Source organism: Lygodium microphyllum, chromosome 7, assembly GCF_053477565.2.
Source record: "Lygodium microphyllum isolate KBCC chromosome 7, Lygodium_microphyllum_v1.1.10, whole genome shotgun sequence".
Classification (NCBI taxonomy): Eukaryota; Viridiplantae; Streptophyta; class Polypodiopsida; order Schizaeales; family Lygodiaceae; genus Lygodium; species Lygodium microphyllum.
The window spans coordinates 165,676,168-165,696,905 of record NC_141141.1 but is presented as its reverse complement, the minus strand read 5'-3'; positions in this window follow the sequence as shown (position 1 = coordinate 165,696,905).

The window sequence follows — 20,738 nt, the reverse complement described above, 5'->3', positions numbered from 1 at the left end:
GTTTGTACCCTGTCAACCCAAATTAGCAAACACCTTAGGTTCCTTAAGTTAAGACAATAAATCCTGGCGACCATGTCCCTCTAACTTGATTGATCCTTTGCTTACTAGGCAATACATAACTTCCCTTAACTTGGAAAATCAGCCCAAGAAGGGTGATGTAGCAGGATGTCTACTCATCCTCTTGCAAGTTAGACTTGCGCTAGAACCTGCCAACCTTGTTCCAAGGAGTGGCAACTCTACTTTGTGATTTAGCACAACCATGCGACGTTGCAACTTGTTGCACAGGCATCGCACCTAACTCCTGGGATCATTTCTTCCATCAACAATGTTTCTTGGTCAAGAAATACGTTTAGTCAAGATGAAGGGTTTGACCCAATCCCTAACCTTACTAGGCCAATGACGTTTGGCCCTAGGGATTCTAGACTTAATTGGAAGTTTAGTATTAGGTCGATCGATCCTTAGGGTAAAACCCTAGATCGTTATTGTATGGGCATCCAATTAACCCAAACATTCCATGAATGTGGGTAGGACCTTTGGGTTTGAAAGTCTCGACTTGGCGTCCCAAGTGCGATACTAGGCAAAATTTTTAACGTGTGCTAAACCCTAGTTAGCACTTTGAGGTGTTCATTGTACTAACTAGTTATGCTTATACAAATCCCTTGAGGGTTATACCCTTACAGGTGATCTAACCAAATTGGTATACTTGTCTTGCGACAAGAAACGATCTCTTCTTAGAGATGCTAAACTTGTTCTAAAGGTGTAAATAGTTGCAAGACATCACATTACGTGTAAATATGCGATTCATTACCTCTATGTACTATAAGGTTTGCAATAACCCTTTCTTTTCTTGCTAAAGTCATGAGGAATGACAATTTGGAGAATAACTTGCATAAAACCTACAAAGATTTACATCAAGGAACTATGCCTATAACCTTTTGTTTAATGCAATTGAATTTTAGGCTTTAATATGATATGCAACCTTTTCTAGATACAACTTCGATGAATAAAGTTCATGCATGAATAATATGTAACAAGCAACCTTTTCTAGATACAACTTCGATGAATGAAGTTCATGTATGACAAATATTATAAGACTAATATTGACTTAATCCATTCTACAAGCATCTTTGCATGCAACATGCAAGTCCATGGTTTCATTTTCATGCCATGCAGCTCTTTGGACAACATCTAACGGATGTTAATGACTTTCTCATGCGAATCACAAGAAGGAAGTTATTGCCTAAATGCAATTTACGCTTGTTCTTTCTGCGGCCAATCAAAGATGCATTTAAACAATTTTATCTTTTAACCCTAAGCAATATGCGCTTAGGATTTGCAACTGGAAATACAAGCAACCCAATTGCACAACATGCACTAACTCTTGTAAATCGTTCAAGGAGATGATCTCCCAAATTATTTTAACTAGACTACGTGAGTTAGAAACATGCGTAAATGCATTCTTCCCATGAAATTTAATGTGCCTAATCCATCACTTAAATGCGAAATCATTCTTTTAAGAACCTGAGCTTGAGGGCTCGTAGGGATGTCCACGCGTGTGCTTAGGGAAGAACCTCCCACGTGTGTGCCTCTTGCCATTTTCTTGGGAGCCATTGAATTCTGGTCCAGCAACTCCTCCTTAACTCTTTCGCGTATCGAATTCCTTCCTGCCCTAGATTTTCTATTTCTGCGTGGGACATGGCCCTTACAGAATGTGATTTTTGGCTAAACCCGCAGTGGTGTGAGGATGAACAAGGCTTATAGAAGACTTCTTTTTAGAAGCTTCCATGTTTCTGGTTTACAGGATGACGTGGAGGGGGGGCGGGGATAATGATTGAAGGGGAGGAGATTGACGACTGCCAGGGCAACATCAATGAGGAGGGTGTGATGGTGGCGGTGGATCAGTGCAGCGGCAGTAGGTCCTAGCATGGCGGCGATCTAGCGGGCTGCAGCATGGCATGACAGAACCTCCTCTTTCTCTCTCTTCGTGCCTCCCCCCAAGCTCTAAGGGGGAGGTTATATAGGTTGGGGGGGGGGGGGGGGGGGGGAGAGGTAGCCACACACATGGCTTGTGCATGCCTCCCCCCTCATGCATCCCTACACCACACTCCTCCCTCTCTCCACTTAGCTCCACTCCCTCTCACACACTCCCTCTCCTCCTACCATGCATCCGCTGAGGGGAGGGGTAATTAATAAAAGAAATTACACTACTTTAATCATTTATCCATTTGCCTTTATGTAAGAGGTGTTTCTTGTGCGGCTTGCACATTTTAAACCCCGGCCTCTTTTGCACAACATGAAGCCAAATTTTAACATTGTTCGTGGAGGGAACACCTAGCCACCAACATTATTTGACGCGGGGGATTATTTTGTACTAATTTTGTGCAAGATGTGCGGGTTTTGTTCCTACTGTTTGCGAAAGAACCATACAAAGGATATTTCCTCTCTGAAAGAGATGCACGAACGAAGACAGAAGAATGAAAATGCAAGATTCAACTTCTAGAGTCCAAAATGACAACACGAGATATTGGACCAAAGCCTAGGGAGTTTGGTCCTAATTTTGGTCCAAGGAGGTTTCCCTCTCAAAGTTACAGAGGACGACAGTCTGGCGATGGTCAGAGATCAGAGGTGGAATGTTACAGGTGTGGAGAAAAGGGTAATATCTCCCCAAATTGTCCAAACCCTAGACGATCTATGGATTACAAGCCCTTATGCAGCCGATGTAAAGGTGAAGGCCACACTGCAAAGGACTGTCCGAGTCCAGCCCCTATCAAGACCAATGCTACTGATAGCCAACAGAAGGCACAAGAGCCTGCCTCCAATTTGGTAGAGTTGGAAGTTGTCATTGTCACGTGCGCCAAGAAGAAGGGACCAATTCTCCAAGAAGAGAACAACTCTCTTGCCAAGACTGTGGAGTTCAACCTGCCAACAGAGGGACATAGTAGTACAGAACAAAACACTGTAGTACAGAGCACTACAGTGCCACAACGAGTTACAGAGACAATCCCAAAAACAAAACTAGAGGTCCAGGAGATAGACGATGCAGAAGCACCTCCAGAAACAAAAGAAGTGCCGATGCTGCAATTGCTAGAAGAAAAAGGAAAGATGAAAATGGGTGTAGCCCCATTCCCTAGCAGACTGGAAAAGCCTGTGGATCCTATTGAAGATTATGACTTGGTCAAAGACCTAGACACCTTTAAACCAAACTTAACATTTCGGTAGTTGCTGATGATGTCTCCTAGCTACCAAAAGAAATTCAAAAGCATCTTGACAAGAAGACATGGATTAAGGATTGTTCCTTCAACAGTGACCAAGACCAATAAGGCCCCGGACCTATAAAGGAAGTAGATGTGGCTAATGCCTTCCTAGATCTTGGAACCCTGGAGATTAGTGTATGGATAGAAGGATGCTTTATTTTGGATGCATTGATTGATGGAGACTCATTAGTAAACATAATGACGGATGTGACAATGAAGGACTTAGGGTTGCAAGGAATTCAACCTACACAATGGCTTATCAGATTGGCAGACCAAAGCACAATTAAACCATTGAGCATCCTCCCATACGTAAAAACAACCCTTGCAGGAAAAGATTATTGGTGATATATTTGGTGGTCAAACCAAATTCTTATGGGACCTCATATCCTCTACTATTGGGAAGACCTTGGCTTTTTGAAGCAAGAGCTAAGACGGACTGGTTCAAAGGAACCCTGACCCTAGGCAGAGGACCCAACAAAGTGGTGTTGAAATTGTATGGATCACAAAAAGGCAATGGATCCACATCCATCGAAGTCATAACTGACTCCTCCAATGAGGTAACAGATGGTACATCAAGGGAAGAAGAGGATGTTAAATATATCTTTTCCAAGAAAACAGAGGCACAGTCCCTAACAGTAGGCACTATAAGCCAACTACTAAGGGAAGCAAAGTCCTTGTCCATGGGAGAATACCTTCTTTCTCAACTTGAATTGACTTCTGAAATCACCTCTGACAGTGAAATAGAAGCATGGATATACTGTTCTCCCTATTACATGGCAATTGCCGAAACAATAACAGACACAGAGCAGATACCGAGCAGAGACAGTAACATAGATAGTCACAAAAACAATAACAGAAACAGTCACAAAGATAGTAATAGATATAGAGATAGAGTAGATGCAGAACAGAGACAAAGAAAAATAGAGACAGAAGCAGAAGCAAAAGCAGATGCAGAGGCAGAAGATCTGTTTTTCTCCTACAAAGCCTCTACAAAAGCAGAGACAGAGCCTCTAGAGGGAGAGGATGAAAATGATGAGGAAGAAAATAAAGCAAGTTATGAGAGTGCAGATGAAGAATTTCCCTTGATAGCGGTTGATCTTGTTGATGTCCCTACAAAGACCTCAGAGGCCGAAGATCTCAGGGTGCTAGATGGAATGACCATGGTTCCATTTGGGTTGATTAATGGACCACAAAGTATATAGAATCTGCATAAGCAATGGATTAAAGGTATAAAAATTAAGTTCACGAGTGGCTCTTGTCGCCCTAACTTTTCAGTCCAAAGAAAAGATGATGATGATTCCCCTTGCCAATAGAATCCAGAACCATCAAAGCCTCGGCTTATAGAAGGACTGTGCTATATGACATTCTTGGACGCATACTCTAAAGATAAATCCCTAAGTCCAAAAGAAATCACCACTCACACAGAAGCAAACAAAGCTCTAATATCCTTCTAGCAATCAAAACAGACAAAGAAGTCCTCTGTTTAGAAGGAGGACACTGGTTCTAGTGGAACATCAGATGATGACACTACTCCCTTGAAAGAGTCAGACCTCTATCCAGAAGCAATCTGTGGGACATTTATTCGTGAAGTGGAAGGTAAAAGACAAGTGACTTTCCTAGATACTGATGGTACTAAACATCACTTGAAAGTGGGTCTCAATCTTCGAGAAGGAGAATTAGTGGTCTTGCAAGACTTATTAAAGGAGAACTTAGATGTGTTTTCTTGGTCATATAAAGACCTAAAGAGGATTGATCCCATAGTATGCCAACATCACTTGACCAAGAGGATTGATCCCACAGTATAAAGACCTAAAGAGGATTGATCCCACAGTATGCCAACATCACTTGACCTAGAGCCTGATGCCAAACCTATAAGGCAAAGACAAAGGCGTATGAATCCTAATTATTCTGCTCTGGTGAAGGCCGAATTATTGAAACTTCTTGAAGCCGAGTTCATTTATCCCGTGGCTAACAGTGAATGGGTTTCACCCATTGTGGTAGTACCTAAGAAGAACGGAAAACTTTGAATATATGTAGACTTTCGAAATGTCAATTCGAAGATGAAGAAGGATCATTTCCCTATCGCTTTTACAGACCAATTGTTGGACATTGTGGCAGGCCATGAGTTGTATTCCCTCTTAGATGGATTCAGCGGATATAACCAAGTCCAAATTGCAGAAGAGGACCAATCCAAAACAACCTTCACCATATAATGGGGGACATATGCCTATAGAGTGATGCCATTTGGGCTCTGTAATGCTCCTGCCACCTTCCAATGAGTAATAATGGCTACCTTTCAGAATCATCTTCATGATTTCATTGAGGTGTATCTTGATGACTTCTGTGTCTATAGCTTAATTTGTGAGCATTGGGGACACCTAGAGCAATGTTTTGACAGATGCTGAGAGTATGGGATTTCTCTCAACCCCAACAAATGTGTCTTTGGCATCTCATCAGGAGTTCTTCTGGGCCATATTGTCTCTGCACAAGGGATTGCAACAGACCCTGCGAAGATTGAGAAGATTGTGAGAAGATTGCCGCCTTGACAACACCAACAAACCTCAAGCAATTGAGAGGATTTCTTGGCCATGTGGGCTATTACAAAAGATTTATTGCACATTTTGCAACCAAGGCAGCCCCTCTGGACAAGCTCCTAAGGAAAGATGTGGATCTCCTTTGGACTGATGACTGTGAAGAAGCCTTTAATACCCTAAAATAGTGTCTTATCCAAGCACCTATCTTGCAGCCTCTTGACTGGACGAAGGAGTTTCATGTGGACACAGATGCATCAGTTGAAGGGCTAGGTGTTGTCCTCCTATGTCAAAAGAGCCCCTCTAAATTAGATCAACCAATTTATTATGAAAGCCAAAAGGTCACTAATAGGGAACGAAACTATACAGTGATAGAGCTTGAGTGCATGGCAATGGTGTTTGCATTGGATAAGTTTTGACACTATCCATTGTCAATGCATTTCAAGTTCTACATGGATCATGAAGCCCTGTCCTTCCTGATGAACAAAGTAGATGTTAAAGGACAACTGATGATCTGATCAATTCTGACAAAAACGATTGCTGCACATCATCACAACTGGGATGATCGACTTACAGAGGCTCTGGGCATACAGAACCTCCCATAAGGCAGCTACAAGACAGACCCCTTTCCAGCTAGTGTATGGTACAGAAGCCGTCTTCCCTATTGAACTGGAATTGCCCTCTTTGCGAGTGGCAGTTAAAGAACGCTTGGGAGATGATGAGTCACTGCAACACCGTCTCTTGCACTTGGAATGCTTGGATGAGATACGGCGGATGGCTCTACAATGTATGGAAACCACTCAAGCGCGACGCAAGGCCTATCATGACAATTTTATCGAGCACAAGAAGTTCCAAGAAGGTGATCTTGTCCTAGCCTATGATTCAAGATTTGGCAAGTTTCCTGGCAAGCTTCAACAATGGTGGATGGGCCTGTACAAGGTACTTGCTGTCAATCCTAACGGCTCTGTTCAGGTGCAGACCATTGATGCCTCTGATGATTCTTTCCTGATCAATGGCTATCATCTGAAGAAGTACTTCCCTTCCTAGGGATCTTGACAATCACAATTGACCTACCCTCCCCCTCTTGGGCGTTGCACTGTCCTTCTCTTCATGCTTCTGATAGCCCTTATGATTCTCCTCATGAGGCGGTCTCGTTCTGCTAACCCCTCGCAGATACATCTCAACCCGACCTTATTCTCTTCTCGTCTAATTCAGCAACGGTGGTGAGGTTAGTCCTGATACATGGTATTTCTACCATTCTCTTTCTTAACGAAAAAAAAAATGGTAAAAGAAAAAAAAAACACACAAATTGTTATGGGAGAAAAGGAAGAAATTCCCTATCATAACAGGCCTCGTTCCAAGAAAAGGTGGAAACACCCTTGGGCGGGAAGCTAACTATGGAAAAGTTGGTAACACCCCGTAGTTCAGGATAGCTAACTCACCAGCAGTACCTTTCCAGCAAGTAATTTGAAGCCACCTCCCTTGGTGCGTTGTCTCTATAATATCAGTCTGTCTCTCCTTCTTAATAGACGACCTTTCTTACAAATCATTGAAGTACGAGCTTATTGACTACCTCCCTGGGTACACCTTGTCTTCCATATCCTGATGACAACAACAGCCGACATGATCTTCATCACCAACCCCTTGAGTGATGTGAGCTTTCATCCCAACAGGATGGGAACGTGAGTATGGGCTGCCCTCTATATCTATCCGTGAGTGTGAGACAGAGGGTGGGTTGAGTGACCAGTCTTTTCCTTCAAATCAAATGAGAGGTGAGATGTGTGAATGGAGTGTTGCACGCATAGGTTGGGACTCTCAATGCACAACGCACGATTTGTTCCTGTGCACTGCACCATAAGGCTCCATGGCCTTCCTTCTTGCACTGTATGCCGGCACAGGGGCGGGATGCACAGTTGCACCATCAAAAGCGCACAAGGCATACAAGCTCTGCATAAGTGACAGTGAGGATTACATCAATGGGTTTGAGAAATGGGCTGCCCTCTGTATCTTTCCACAGAGCGTGAGACAGAGGGTGGGCTGAGTGTGACTGGTGTTTCTTCAATCAATTATTGAGAGGAGGATTGAGGGTCGTTACGACCATTGGAGTCAGGTACATTTCTATTTCTCTCTACACTCATGGGATGGGTCTCTGCCATTAGCACAAGACACGTCACTCTGTTCTGTACACTGCACACTGCAAGGCTCCCTGGCCTCCCTCCTTGTACCTATGCCAAACGGGTTGGATGCACTGATGCACCATCAATTGTGTACCCTAGCATACTCTCTCTACACTATCCCTTTGTCGATTCCTTAATCGGGTGTGAGATCTGGGTTTCCATCATTCTTACCTTGAGTGATTTTAGTAATGGGGTGAGTGATTGTTCTTTAATTCCATTTGAGTGATCGTGAGTTGAGTGCAATATCCCTCGTCATCGACAAATTTCCTGCAATTCCTTCAACCAACTACCTCTCTGGGTGCTGTCGCATGGTCCCTGCCACGAAGGATGTGTGCTGTGAAGACACCTTGGTACCTCCTGCAATGAACAACGATACAAGACGCAACCTCGATAGTTGACATTACTCCTCGGCAATATGTGCCAAGTTTTTCTAACCCTACACCTTCTGTTTCTCAGCAACGGTCATGTCTTAAGTGTGGGGACATTCGTGGTTGGTTTAATGTGTGGTACTAGGTCCTTAATGTTCTGTTTACCCTTCTTGCTAAGGTTTTAAGTGTGGGGACGCGTCCCTGTGCGTCTATGTTGCATCCCCCCCATGCCTGTACCCTGCTATGATCATGCATCTATGCCATGACTTCATTTTACCCTGATGGGGTCCCTTCCCCACTCCTCCGTTCTATTTCACTCTGTCCTTGGAGCTGTTCCTTGATCGTTTTTCCTTATCCTTTGTTTTGTAATTTTTCCATGTGAACGCATCCTCGGCTCACTGAAACTATTATCCAACCTTATAGTCTTGTTCATCCCTTTGAATTGCCCATTTTTCCTTTCTACCAACCCCTGTTCCGACAAACAATTCTTGAGTTATTAATTTTTGAAGCAATCCCCGTAAATTAGACGGCTTTCCATGTGAACGTGCTTTTATTGATTTGGAACCATAATCTGATATACTAGCCCTACCCTACCCATTCCTCCTAACATTTTTCCTTTTTACACCCTATCATTCTGATGCACGGTTGGTCCGCTATTAATTTTTGCAGGTTTTCGGGACCTTTTTGTGCGTATTTTTCACATTTTTCCCATGTGAACCCCTCCTAATCCCCCCAAATTGAGTTTGATACACCAGTCTTGTGAATCCCCTTCTCTCGAACATTTTTCCAATTTATCATACTTCGTTTCGGCAATTAGTTTTTCTCATATTAATTTCTGAGTCCAATTTCGGGTCCGTTTTTTGAGTTTTTCCCATGTGAACACGTCCTATCTCAATCAGAACTATGCTTTGCCATGATAAGATTGTTGGAAACATTATTTTGCACATTTTTCCTTCTTTTTGCACTTCGCTCCGACCCGCGGATTTTTCGGCATTAATACACGTATGTGTTTTCAAGTCTTTTTTTTGCATTTTTCCCATGTGAACACCTTGATTTTCCCCCGGAACCCATGTCGCATTTTTCTATCATCTTCTCCTCTTCTCCCGGCACATTTTTCCTTTTTACGATTTTTCGATCCGACGTGCAGTTTGAGTTTTATTAATTTTTCTTCCTTTTTGCCGTGTGCCGTGTTTCTCGTGTCACGCGTGAACGCACCTGTTTTTGGTTTTATGCGCCTCGGGACGCCCCCGTGACCTCGCTGCCTCACGTGTCACTGTCCCCATCCCATCTGGTCCCGCCGATGCAAAATTTTTTACCCCCCCCCCCCCCCCCATGCCTGCGTGCGAGACGAGGGTGCACTTCTTTTTACCCATCATAACAATTTTTTGTTATTAAAACAAACATTAAAAAAACAAACAAACAACAAAACCACAAACAAAACCAAAACAACACAGAAACAAACACCAACCACATTAACAAAATATCGCCTTCTCTTGCGGCTCGCCAGCCTTCCCTGCGACTCTCCCTCCCTGCGCCTCCTTCCACCCTCCCTCCGTGCGCCTCTCCCTCGCCTTGGCACCTCCTCCCCCCACCCTCCTCCTCCACCCTCCTCGCATCCTCCCATCACCTTCTCCTCCCTCCACACCCTTCGCCCGCCCCTCCGACTTCTTTCTCGTCCTCGCTACGGCCTCGACAAACCCCCCATCTTCCTCCCTCTACATCATCTCCGCCCTACTCCTGTGGCAGCCTCGCCTTTCTCCCCCGCCTCCTCTGCTCCAACCTCCTTCCCCTTGCCTCGGACCTCACACCACAACGCCGCCACTCGCAGCCTCCCTCTCTCCACCCTTCGCCCGCCCCCACCGCCTTATTCCTCCTCCCTGCCTCGCCTCTGCCGCCTTACTCCTCCTCCTCGCCACCCTTCCCTCGGGCACCCCACCCTCCTGTCCGCCCACCCCTTTGTTTTGGGCTCCCCTTCAGATTTGGCCCCCCCACCAAATTGACCCCTCACCAAATTTGGCTAACCCACCCCCAGTTACACCTACCCAAGCCCCCTTTCCCACCCCTTCCCACTTCTCCCCCTCATAGCCCCTCTTTCCACCTACCACCCTCTCCACCCTCCAACAACACCCCTCTCCCTCCCTTGTTCCAATGCCGTGCAACCGCTCTCGGTGTGTGTGTATGTGTGTGTGTACAAGTGTGGCTCGCAGGCGTTCACACGCGAGGACGCGCCTCCGGCTTGTTCGTGCAGTGGGGTGTTGCAGTTAGCCGTTCACACGTAGTCATTATCAGCTGATTCACACATAGCTTGGTCAGTGGTTTTTGCTTTTTTGACTAGATTCCTTGCATTTGGGACTACTCAGTGCGCCTTCAATCTCTTGCATACACACCCCTACCGGGTATTTATTTTTTGAGCTTTATTTATTTTGATCATCCCTTAACCAAAGTAAATTGTTAAAATGAACTTTATTCACCCACTTTTTCATGCGCGCTCACGCTAAACACATATTTTTCTAATAATTTAAAACTCAATCAGCCGTCACAAAAATGCACGCGCTGAAAAAGAAGAGTGCTTCAGAGGCACTTTAATTTTTAATAAAAATGAACCCAACCATCACAAAAAAGCACGTGTTGGAAAAAAAGTGCTCCACATCACCATTAATTTCTAATTAATGAATATACATTTAGAGACCCCAGTTTGGGTATCGCAGTCCGGGTTTTGTTAAAGCACCGCTTCACCTTAATAATTTGTAATTAAAATTTTAGGAATGAACCGCCGTTTTCTTATTAAGGTTGATAACCTAATAAAATTTCACCCATTGTTAATAATTTCTTAAAATGAACCCTTCATTAAAATCATTTCCCCTCACTGCACTATTTCTCATTTTTAATAAACACGCTTCGTGGGATGGGCACATATAGTCCTTTAAGCTGATATTGTTTGTCAAAGTTATGGTTAGGTCCTGATTAGGTTTTTAAGGTATTATGGTTTGCTTGTGTGATATGATTATGGGTGCGGTTTGTAGTTTTTTCTCTCTTTTTTGCCTGATATGGGGTCTTGGGTGCCTGTTTGTTGCATCGCATGAAGCTTTCGATCGCATATGTGTAGAGGTCATGCTTCATCTCCCTTAAACAGACTTGAAATTCATAAATTAATATACTTTAATTTGAAGTTGGATTCATGTGTGTGTGTGTGTGTGTGTGTGTGTGTGTGTGTCCAACTCACCCACCCTCACTCTCTTTCCTCTTTCTCCCTCTCCATCTTTATCTACCTCCTCCCCCCTCTCTCTCTAACATACACATACACTCTCTTCATTTATAATATTTCTTTGTAATAAAAATATTTATAATTCTCTCTCTTCATATCCTTAAAAAACACTTGAAATTTATAATCTAATAAACTTTAATTTGAAGTTGGATTCATCTCTCTCTCTCTCTGTCTTTATTTATGATACTTTAATTTCATAATAAAAACATTTTTACCTCTCTATCTCTCGCTCTCCAACTCGCTTGCCCTCACTCTTTTTCCTCTTTCTTCCTCTCCATTTCTATCTACCTCCCCCCCCCTCTCTCTCTCTCTCTCTCTTTTCCTCCCTTGCCCTATGTATCTCCTTTGTTCTCCCCTTCTCCCTTTCCCTCCTCATCTCCTTCCTTCTCCCTCTCTCCCTTTCCCTTTCCTCTCCATCTCCCACCTCTCTCTCTTTCTCTCTCTCTCTCTCCCTCTCCCTCTCTCTCTCTCTCTCTCTCTCTCTCTCTCTCTCTCTTTCCCACTCTCCCCATCTATATGTTTGTTCATCTCTCCCTCCCTCCCTCTCATTAGGAAAAAAAATGAACTCACAAATGGGCCTTTTAGCCCCCCCTCTCTCCTCCCTAAAACAAGGAAAAGAGGAGAGAAGAATAGTAAAATAATCCTCCTCTCTCCACTTTTACAATCTCGTTTTGCCTTTTTTATATTATCTACAAAGATATACTCAGATTCTTTCTCTCTCCTCATTGAAGAAGTCTTTTTCAACCAAATTTTATATTAAAAAATGAGTTAGTTATGGGAGTGTGGTGCTTCGTTTTCAATGCAAAATGATTAATAGATACGAGGTAATTGATTTTTTAACCAAGAACAAGGAAAATGAAATTTTGAAAGTTCTTTTTAAGATATTTTGGCGATTTTTTATATCCGAGCTTTTGGTCAAAAAACAAACCAACTGGTCAAATTTTGTGTTTTTTGAAGATGTTTTTGGAGGCAAAATAGAAATATCTAAAATACGAAAACTCTTGGACATCCCTACCCTCTGAGCCATTTCCCCCCATATCTATACTCTCTCATGGCTCTATTGTGATCTCTTCTCTATGTTTATGCAACCTTCATTAACAGAGTGAATTACTTACACCCTCCTTTCCCTTGGCACCTTTGTGTGCCTCTCTGTGCATCTCCACTCTACCTCTTATGACAACCAAGTAGGCTCCTCGTTTCTATTAATAGTAAAATGAATACAGGAAAGAAGGAGCTGCATATTGAGGTAGAGATTGAATATGCCCCATTATTCAAAAGAACCCAGCGTACCAGTGTCAACCCTTAGGTTTTGCAGAGTTACAGGAAAATGGGATTGAAACATGTGGATTTGTGGGTTGATGGGGGAATCTATCCAATTGACCCCTTAAACAATAGACCTCCAACTTTCTCAGGAATCACAAATTTGCTGAAGTATGTGTGTGAGGGTGAAAATGGGTTACTTGGTTATACTAGGAGGCTCAATGATCGAGCGTTCAAAGTATTTACAACTTGCTAGGAAACCATAAAAATTGTCCATGATGTGATCGCTGCACATCAACTTCATATACAACAGCTCATAGGACAAGTGGTACAACTGAATGACACTATAATTCAACAAACCAATCAAATTATTTCAATGCAGGACACTATCCATGACATTGGTATCTCATATCAGGAGGCAAAGGCACAATTGGAAGACTTGAGAAAGATCAACAGCAAGCTAACACAAGAGCGCAAACGAATGAAGAATCCAATCAATGAGTTAATTGTGAATAGTGGCCAGTGGAAGCGACGTATCAAAGCATGTAAGGTAGCTCAGAAAGAGAACCTAGGTGAGGGTGAGGTTGGATCGTGTATTAGTAGATTGCTGAAGGCAAGTACACTGGAAAATGCTTTGAGAAATCGTAAGTTTAAGGCTGTGAAGGAAAAGGTGATTGAGTGCACATTAAAAGATGTGTCAAATGAGTTCTCAGCTGTGGATGCTTGTGGAAAGAGACTGAATTTTTGACTGATTTTTGTTGTTTTTGAGGTCTGAATGATTGATTTTTTATGGATTTAGAGTGATGTATGGTTATTAATGGAAGAATTTGAGAGTGTTTTGGATTATATTGATTATGTTTTAGAAGTTCACGATGATTCTCAGTGGAGATATGAAGCTCTATGATGTTCTGTTGAGGTTCTGATTGGTTCTGTATACCTTCTGTATAGCTTCTGCTTTGTTCCGATTGTCTTTTGTATGAAGCATGGATTGATGATTGATGAAGATTGAGATCTTTTGGAAGCTTAATGAATAGTTTTTGATAGTTTGGAATGGTTTGAGTATGAGTTATGAGGTTCTGATGACCTTCTGTAACCCTTTGTAGACCTTCTGTAGAGCCTTTATCTCTGCTCTGTCTCTATACTGTAACTGAACTGTAGCTGCTCTGGTATTGTACTGTAACTATTCTGTAGACCTTCTGTAAGTGTTTTGTAGAATGTATGTGTGACTTTGGAAAAATTTTCTAACTTTTGGAAGGGATGAATCTAAGTTCAAAAGAGCTAAAACCAGTGGAAGAAGCAGCTTGAAGACTGAAGAGAAGACTGTGTGATAGTGGTAGTAGTGAGCTGTGAAAAGACACTGTAGTGGCTATGGTGACTCTTCACATCAGACATACCTCTTAGGAGGTGCATCCACGACCTAAGAAGGATTATTGAGAGTTATTATGAGAGTATTGTAGTGAAGAGATGATGTACTATTGATAAAGAGAGAGAGAGAGAGAGCCATAGATAGTCAATTCTATCAAAATAGTGTAACTGTATATGAGAGATTGAGAGAGAGAACTATGAAGACAATGAAGATGAATAATATATGATTTATTTCCATTCAAAGATGGTGTATTATTTTGTGTTCATTGTTATATTGATGGATTCTATGAAGATGTTGAAGAATATGGTTGATTCTATCAAATCCATGGGAGATATCTACTATGATGCTGCGTGAAGATTTGCTGTTTTCTTTGTTTTGGTCAATAAAAGAATGAAATGAAAGCTTGTTGATGCTACAAGATAGATTTTCTTGCAAGAGAATCCCCTTTTCCTTGGTGTTTCTCTTGGGGCTCCATGTTTTTGGTGCGCAGCCGGGGAAACTTGCCATCAACAAGCATCAAAAGAGGCTGAATTACAAGATAGATTTTCTTGCAAGAGAATCCCCTTTTCCTTGGTGTTCCTCTTGGGGCTCCATGTTTTTGGTGCACATATGGGAAAACTTGCCATCAACAAGCATCAGAAGAGGCTGAAAATGAAGGAAATGGCATTTCCAAGAAGAGGAGAATTCAATGGATGTTTGCAAAGTTCCTTCTTCCATTGAAGAGTTGGAGATTCTCATTATCAAAGCCATTTTCCACAAGAAGTCCATCCCACAATGGCGGAAACATATCACCATCATGATGCATGCTCTATGTTGTGGACTATTTCCTCTTCCTATTGAAGCAGCAGAAACTTACATCTTGGTGGCAAATTGTTTGGGAAAAAACTGAAGAGCAGAAACAGAGAGAATGACCATCCATGGAAGATTTGGCATTCATTGAGAAGTTTCCAGACATCATCAAGTGGGAGATCATGAAGAAACTTCAGGAGTCGTGGTCTGTGGAGGTTCACAAAAACAAGAAGGAAAAGAGTTGGAATTTGTTCGTGGATACTCAACAGCAAGATACATGGGATGCTTGGTGCACTGGCAATCTTCTGTTTGTCCAATTAGCAACCCACTAGAAGTTGGTAGACATAGTGTTTTTCACAACATACACTATTGAAGCTAGCATTATTATAATGACACAACAACGATCGTAAGCAGAATGAGTTTTGATACTTTCAGAACAGAATATCTTCCCCTCTATAGTGGTTTGAAAGCTGAATTCCGAGATGTTGAAAAGAAGGAAGTAGAGGAGATGTTGGCCAGAGAATCCCTCAGAGATTGAAGCCCTATCTGATACTATCCTGTTGAATCCAAACCAACTAGTTGGAGCCGTCCCCCCTGATGAATGGCGCAATAAAGAGGCAAGCATTAGAATGAGTCCAGAGGTATGTGAGAAGAGAGAAGGCAAAAATCAAAGTTGAAAACAAGCTTGCAGCAAAAGCCTCCTTTGATGCCCTAAAAGCACTCTTTGTAGAAGTCCCCATGGCGACTCAAGGTCCCCTTCCTAGTCAGATTCATCCTGGAAATATTGATGACAGGCCAGTAAATGTAGTCCCATTGCCAGTTTTTAAGGGAGAGTACAATCAAGACCCTGATCTTCATGTAGCAGACTTCATGGTAGCATGTGTGGCTAACAATGCCAGAACCCCTGAGCATTGGTTAGCGATATTCCCTGCCACTTTCAAGGGCGCGGTGTTTCAGTGGTATGAGAGACAAGAAGCAGGAACTTTTGGTACATGGGATGACCTGAAGTTAGCCTTTCTCACTAAATTCAGGCATGAAGGTTTTGAAGAGTGGATGTGAGAGGAGTTCATGAACCTAAGTCAGTCCTTTGGAGAAAGAGTAGAAGCTTATGTCTCATGAATGGAATCCATCCTGAAGAGATGGACTAACCATCATTTGGACGAAGGACTCCATAAAGGAGTGTTCCTTAGGGGCCTAAAACTAGAAGTTTGCAAGTTTGTGGAATTGAGAAGACCAATCAATCTGCAAGCTGCAGTGGAAGGTGCAAGATTGTATGACAAAGTTGAAGCAAGGTTGTTAATGACACCAGGAAGAGGAGTCTTACCTCCTTCCATGCTTGGAATGGTATATCCACCAAATGCAGTCCCAAGGAAAGTTCCCTACCCCTATCCCCACATGCAAACAATGCCGTAGTATAATGCACCTAATCTAGTATGGCCACCACAGACGATAGTGCCTCACATGATGGTTCAGCCACAACAACAGTGGCCTCAAACTGTTTCTCCAATGGCGACTCAACAACCGTGGAACCCTACCAATTGGAATCAACAACCCCAAGTCTCAACATGAGCTCTGAATCAGAGCCAGAACAGAGAACCTTCTGGATCGACCCAATTAGTGTATGCAGTAATTACAAAAGCTTCGCAAAACCCTACTCCAAGTACTTTAGGAGGTGAAAATCTGAAGGACTACTTATCCAACTCAGTTGCAAGTATCAAGAAAGAGCTTTTGGATGTGATTACAGAGTAGCTACAGATGGTGAAGGTGAATACCGCCAATATATCCACTCCTGTGGGAGTTGGAAGAGATGTGATGTGCTCTAATACATGGTGCAGAAAGTGTCATCAGGTGGGACATTTAGCCACTGAATGTACCCAAAAACCAACCATTCTTGGAGCCTTCTGTTCCTACTGTTTGCGGAAGAACCATATAGAGGATATTTGCTCTTTGAAAGAGATGCATGAACGAAGACAGAAGGATGAAAATGCAAGATTCAACTTGCTAGAATCTAAAATGACAATACAGGATATTGGACCAAAGCTTAGGGAGTTTGGTCCTAATTTTGGTCCGAGGAGGTTTCCCTCTCAAAGTTATAGAGGACGACAGTCTGGTGGTGGTCAGAGATCAGAGGTGGAATGTTATAGGCGTGGAGAAAAGGGTCATATCTCCCCAAATTGTCCAAACCCTAGATGATCTATGGATTACAAGCCCTTATGCAACCGATGCAAAGGAGAAGGCCACACTACAAAGGACCGTCCAAGCCCAGCCCATGTAAAGGCCAATGGCATTGATAGCCAACAGAAGGTACAAGATCATATCTCCAATTTAGTAGAGTTGGAAGTTTCCACTGTCACGCACACCAAGAAGAAGGAACCAGTTGTTCAGAATGAAAATAATTCTCCTGCCAAGACTGTATAGTTCCACTTGCCAACAGAGGGATAGAGTAGTATAGAATAGAACAGTGCAGTATAGAGCATTGTAGTGCTACAAAGAGTTACAGAGACAGTCCTAGAGACAGGACCAGAGGCCCAGGAGATAAATAATACATAAGCACCTCTAGAAAAAGAAGAAGTGCAGATGCTACAATTATTAGAAGAAAAAGGGAAGATGAAAATGGGTGTAGCCCCATTCCCCAGCCGGCTGGAGAAGCCTGTGGATCCTATCAAAGATTATGACTTGGTCAAAGACCTAGACACTTTTAAACCAAACTTAACATTCCGACAGTTGTTAATGTTGTCTCCCAGCTATTGCTGAAAGAAATTCAAAAGCATCTTGACAAGAAGACGTGGACTAAGGATCGCTCCTTCAACAACGACCAAGACGAATAAGGCCCCGGAGCCTATAAAGGAAGTCGATGTGGCTAATGCCTTCCTAGATCTTGGAACCCCAGAGATTAGTGTGTGGATAGAAGGATTCTTTATTTCAAATGCATTGATTGATAGAGGCTCATTAGTAAACATAATGACAGATGTGACAATGAAGGACTTAGGGTTGCAAGGAATTCAACCTACATAGTGGCTTATCAGATTAACGAACCAAAGCAGAATTAAACCGTTGGGCATTCTCCCATATGTAAAAACAACCCTTGTAGGAAGAGACTATTGGCTGACATATCTGGTTGTCAAACCAAATTCTTATGGGACCTCATACCCTCTGGTATTGGTAAGACCTTGGCTTTTTGAAGCAAGAGCCAGGACGGGACTCGAACCCTAACCCTAGGCAGAGGACCCAACAAAGTGGTGTTAAAGCTGTATGGATCACAAAAAGGCAATGGATCCACATCCATCAAAGTCATAACTGACTCCTCTAATGAGGTAACAAATGGTACATCAGGAGATGAAGAGGCTACTAAGCAGATCTTTCCTAAGGAAACAGGGGCACAGTCCCTAACAATGGGCACTGTAAGCCAACTACCAAGGGAAGAAAAATCCTTGTCCATGGGAGAATACCTCCTGCCTCAACTAGAATTAACTTTTGAAGTCACCTCTGATAGTGAAATAGAAGCATGGATGTACTGTTCTCCCTATTACATGACAGTCGCAGAGATAGTACAGAGGCAGAACAGTTACAGAGCAGATACAGAACAAGGACAAAGCGGATACAGAGACAGTCGCAGAGACATTAACAGACACAGAGCTAGAGCCAGAGCTAGAGGCTGAAGTAGAGTCAGAAGCTATGACAGAAGCAGAAGCAGACGTCGAGGCAGAAGATCTATTCTTCTCTTACATAGCCTCTATAGAAGCAGAGACAAAGCCTCTAGAGGAAGAGGATGAAAATGATGAGGAAGAAAATGAAGCAGGTTATGAAAGTGCAGATGAAGAATTTTCTCTGATAACGGATGATCTTGTTGATATCCCTACAGAGATCTTAGAGGCCAAAAATCTCAGGGTACTGTATGGAATGACTATGGTTCCATTTGGGCTAGCCAATGGACCACAAAGTATACATAATCTGTATAAGCAATGGATTAAAAGCATAAAAGTTAAGTTCACTAGTGGCTCTTGTTTCCCTAACCATTCAGTACAGAGAAAAGATGATGATGATGCCCCCTGCCAACAAAAGCCAAAGCCCTCAGAGCCACGGCCTCTAGAAGGTCCGTGCTATGTGATATTCTTGGATGCATCCTCTGAAGATGAATATCTAAGTCCTGAAGAGGTCACCACTCAAACAGAAGTAAACAAAGCTTTGATACCCTTCCAGCAACCTCAACAGACGAATGAGTCATCTATTCAGAAGGAGGACACTAGTTCTAGTGGAACATCAGACGAGGATACTACTCTCTTAAAAGAGCCAGACCTCTACCCAGAAGCAATCTGTGGGACATTTATTCATGAAGTGGAAGGTGAAAGGCAAGTAATATTCTTGGATACTGAAGGTACTGAACGTCACCTAAAAGTGGGCCTTAATCTTCCAGAAGAAGAACTAGTGGTCCTGCGAGACCTACTTAAAGAGAACTTAGATGTGTTTGCTTGGTCATAAAAAGATTTAAAGGGGATTGATCCCACAGTTTGTCAACATCACATTGACCTAGAGCCTGATGTCAAACCCATAACGCAAAGACAAAGGCATATGAATCCTAATTATTCTGCTCTGGTGAAAGCCGAATTATTGAAACTTCTTGAAGCAGAGTTCATTTATCCCGTGGCTAACAGTGAATGGGTTTCGCCCATTGTGGTTGTACCCAAGAAGAACGTGAAACTTTGAATATGTGTCGACTTTCGAAAGCTCAATTTGAAGATGAAGAAGGATCTTTCCCATCCCTTTTACAGACCAACTGTTGGACACAATGGTCGGCCATGAGCTATATTCCCTCTTGGATGGATTCAACGGATATAACCAAGTCCAAATTGCAGAAGAGGACCAATCCAAAACAACCTTCACCACATAATGGGGGACCTGTGCCTATAGAGTGATGCCATTTGGGCTCTATAATGCTCCTGCCACCTTCCAACAAGTAATGATGGCTGCTTTCTAGAATCATTTGCATCTATAGTTTGATCCGTGAGCATTGAGGACACCTAGAGCAATGTTTTGACAGATGCCGAGAGTATGGGTTCAACCCCGACAAATGTGTCTTTGGCATCTCATCAGGAGTTTTGATGGGCCATATTGTCTCTGCACAAGAGATTGCAACAAACCTTGCAAAGATTGAAAAGATTGCCGCCTTGACAGCACCAACAAACCTTAAGCAATTGAGAGGATTTCTTGGCCATGTGGGCTATTACAAAAGATTTATTGCACATTTTGCAACCAAGGCGGGCTCTGCACAAGCTCCTAAGGAAAGAGGAGGATTTCCTTTGGAATGATGAATGTGAAGAAGCCTTTAATACCCTAAAACAGTGCCTGATCCAAGCACCTATTTTACAACCTCTTGACTGGACGAAGGAGTTCCATGTGCACACAGATGCATCAGTTGAAGGGCTAGGTGCTGTCCTATGTCAAAAGGACCCTTCTAAATTAGATCAACCAATTTACTATGCAAGCTGAAAGGTCACTGATAGGAAACGGAACTACACAGTGACAGAGCTTGAGTGCTTGGCAATGGTGTTTGCACTAGAGAAGTTTAGACACTATCTACTGTCAACACATTTCAAGTTCTACGTAGATCATGAAGCCTTGCCCTTCGTGATGAACAAAGAAGATGTTAAAGGACGATTGATGAGATGGTTGCTCCTATTCCAGGAGTTCAATTTTGAAGTGGTCACTAAGCCTGGCTGTTCCCATGTCC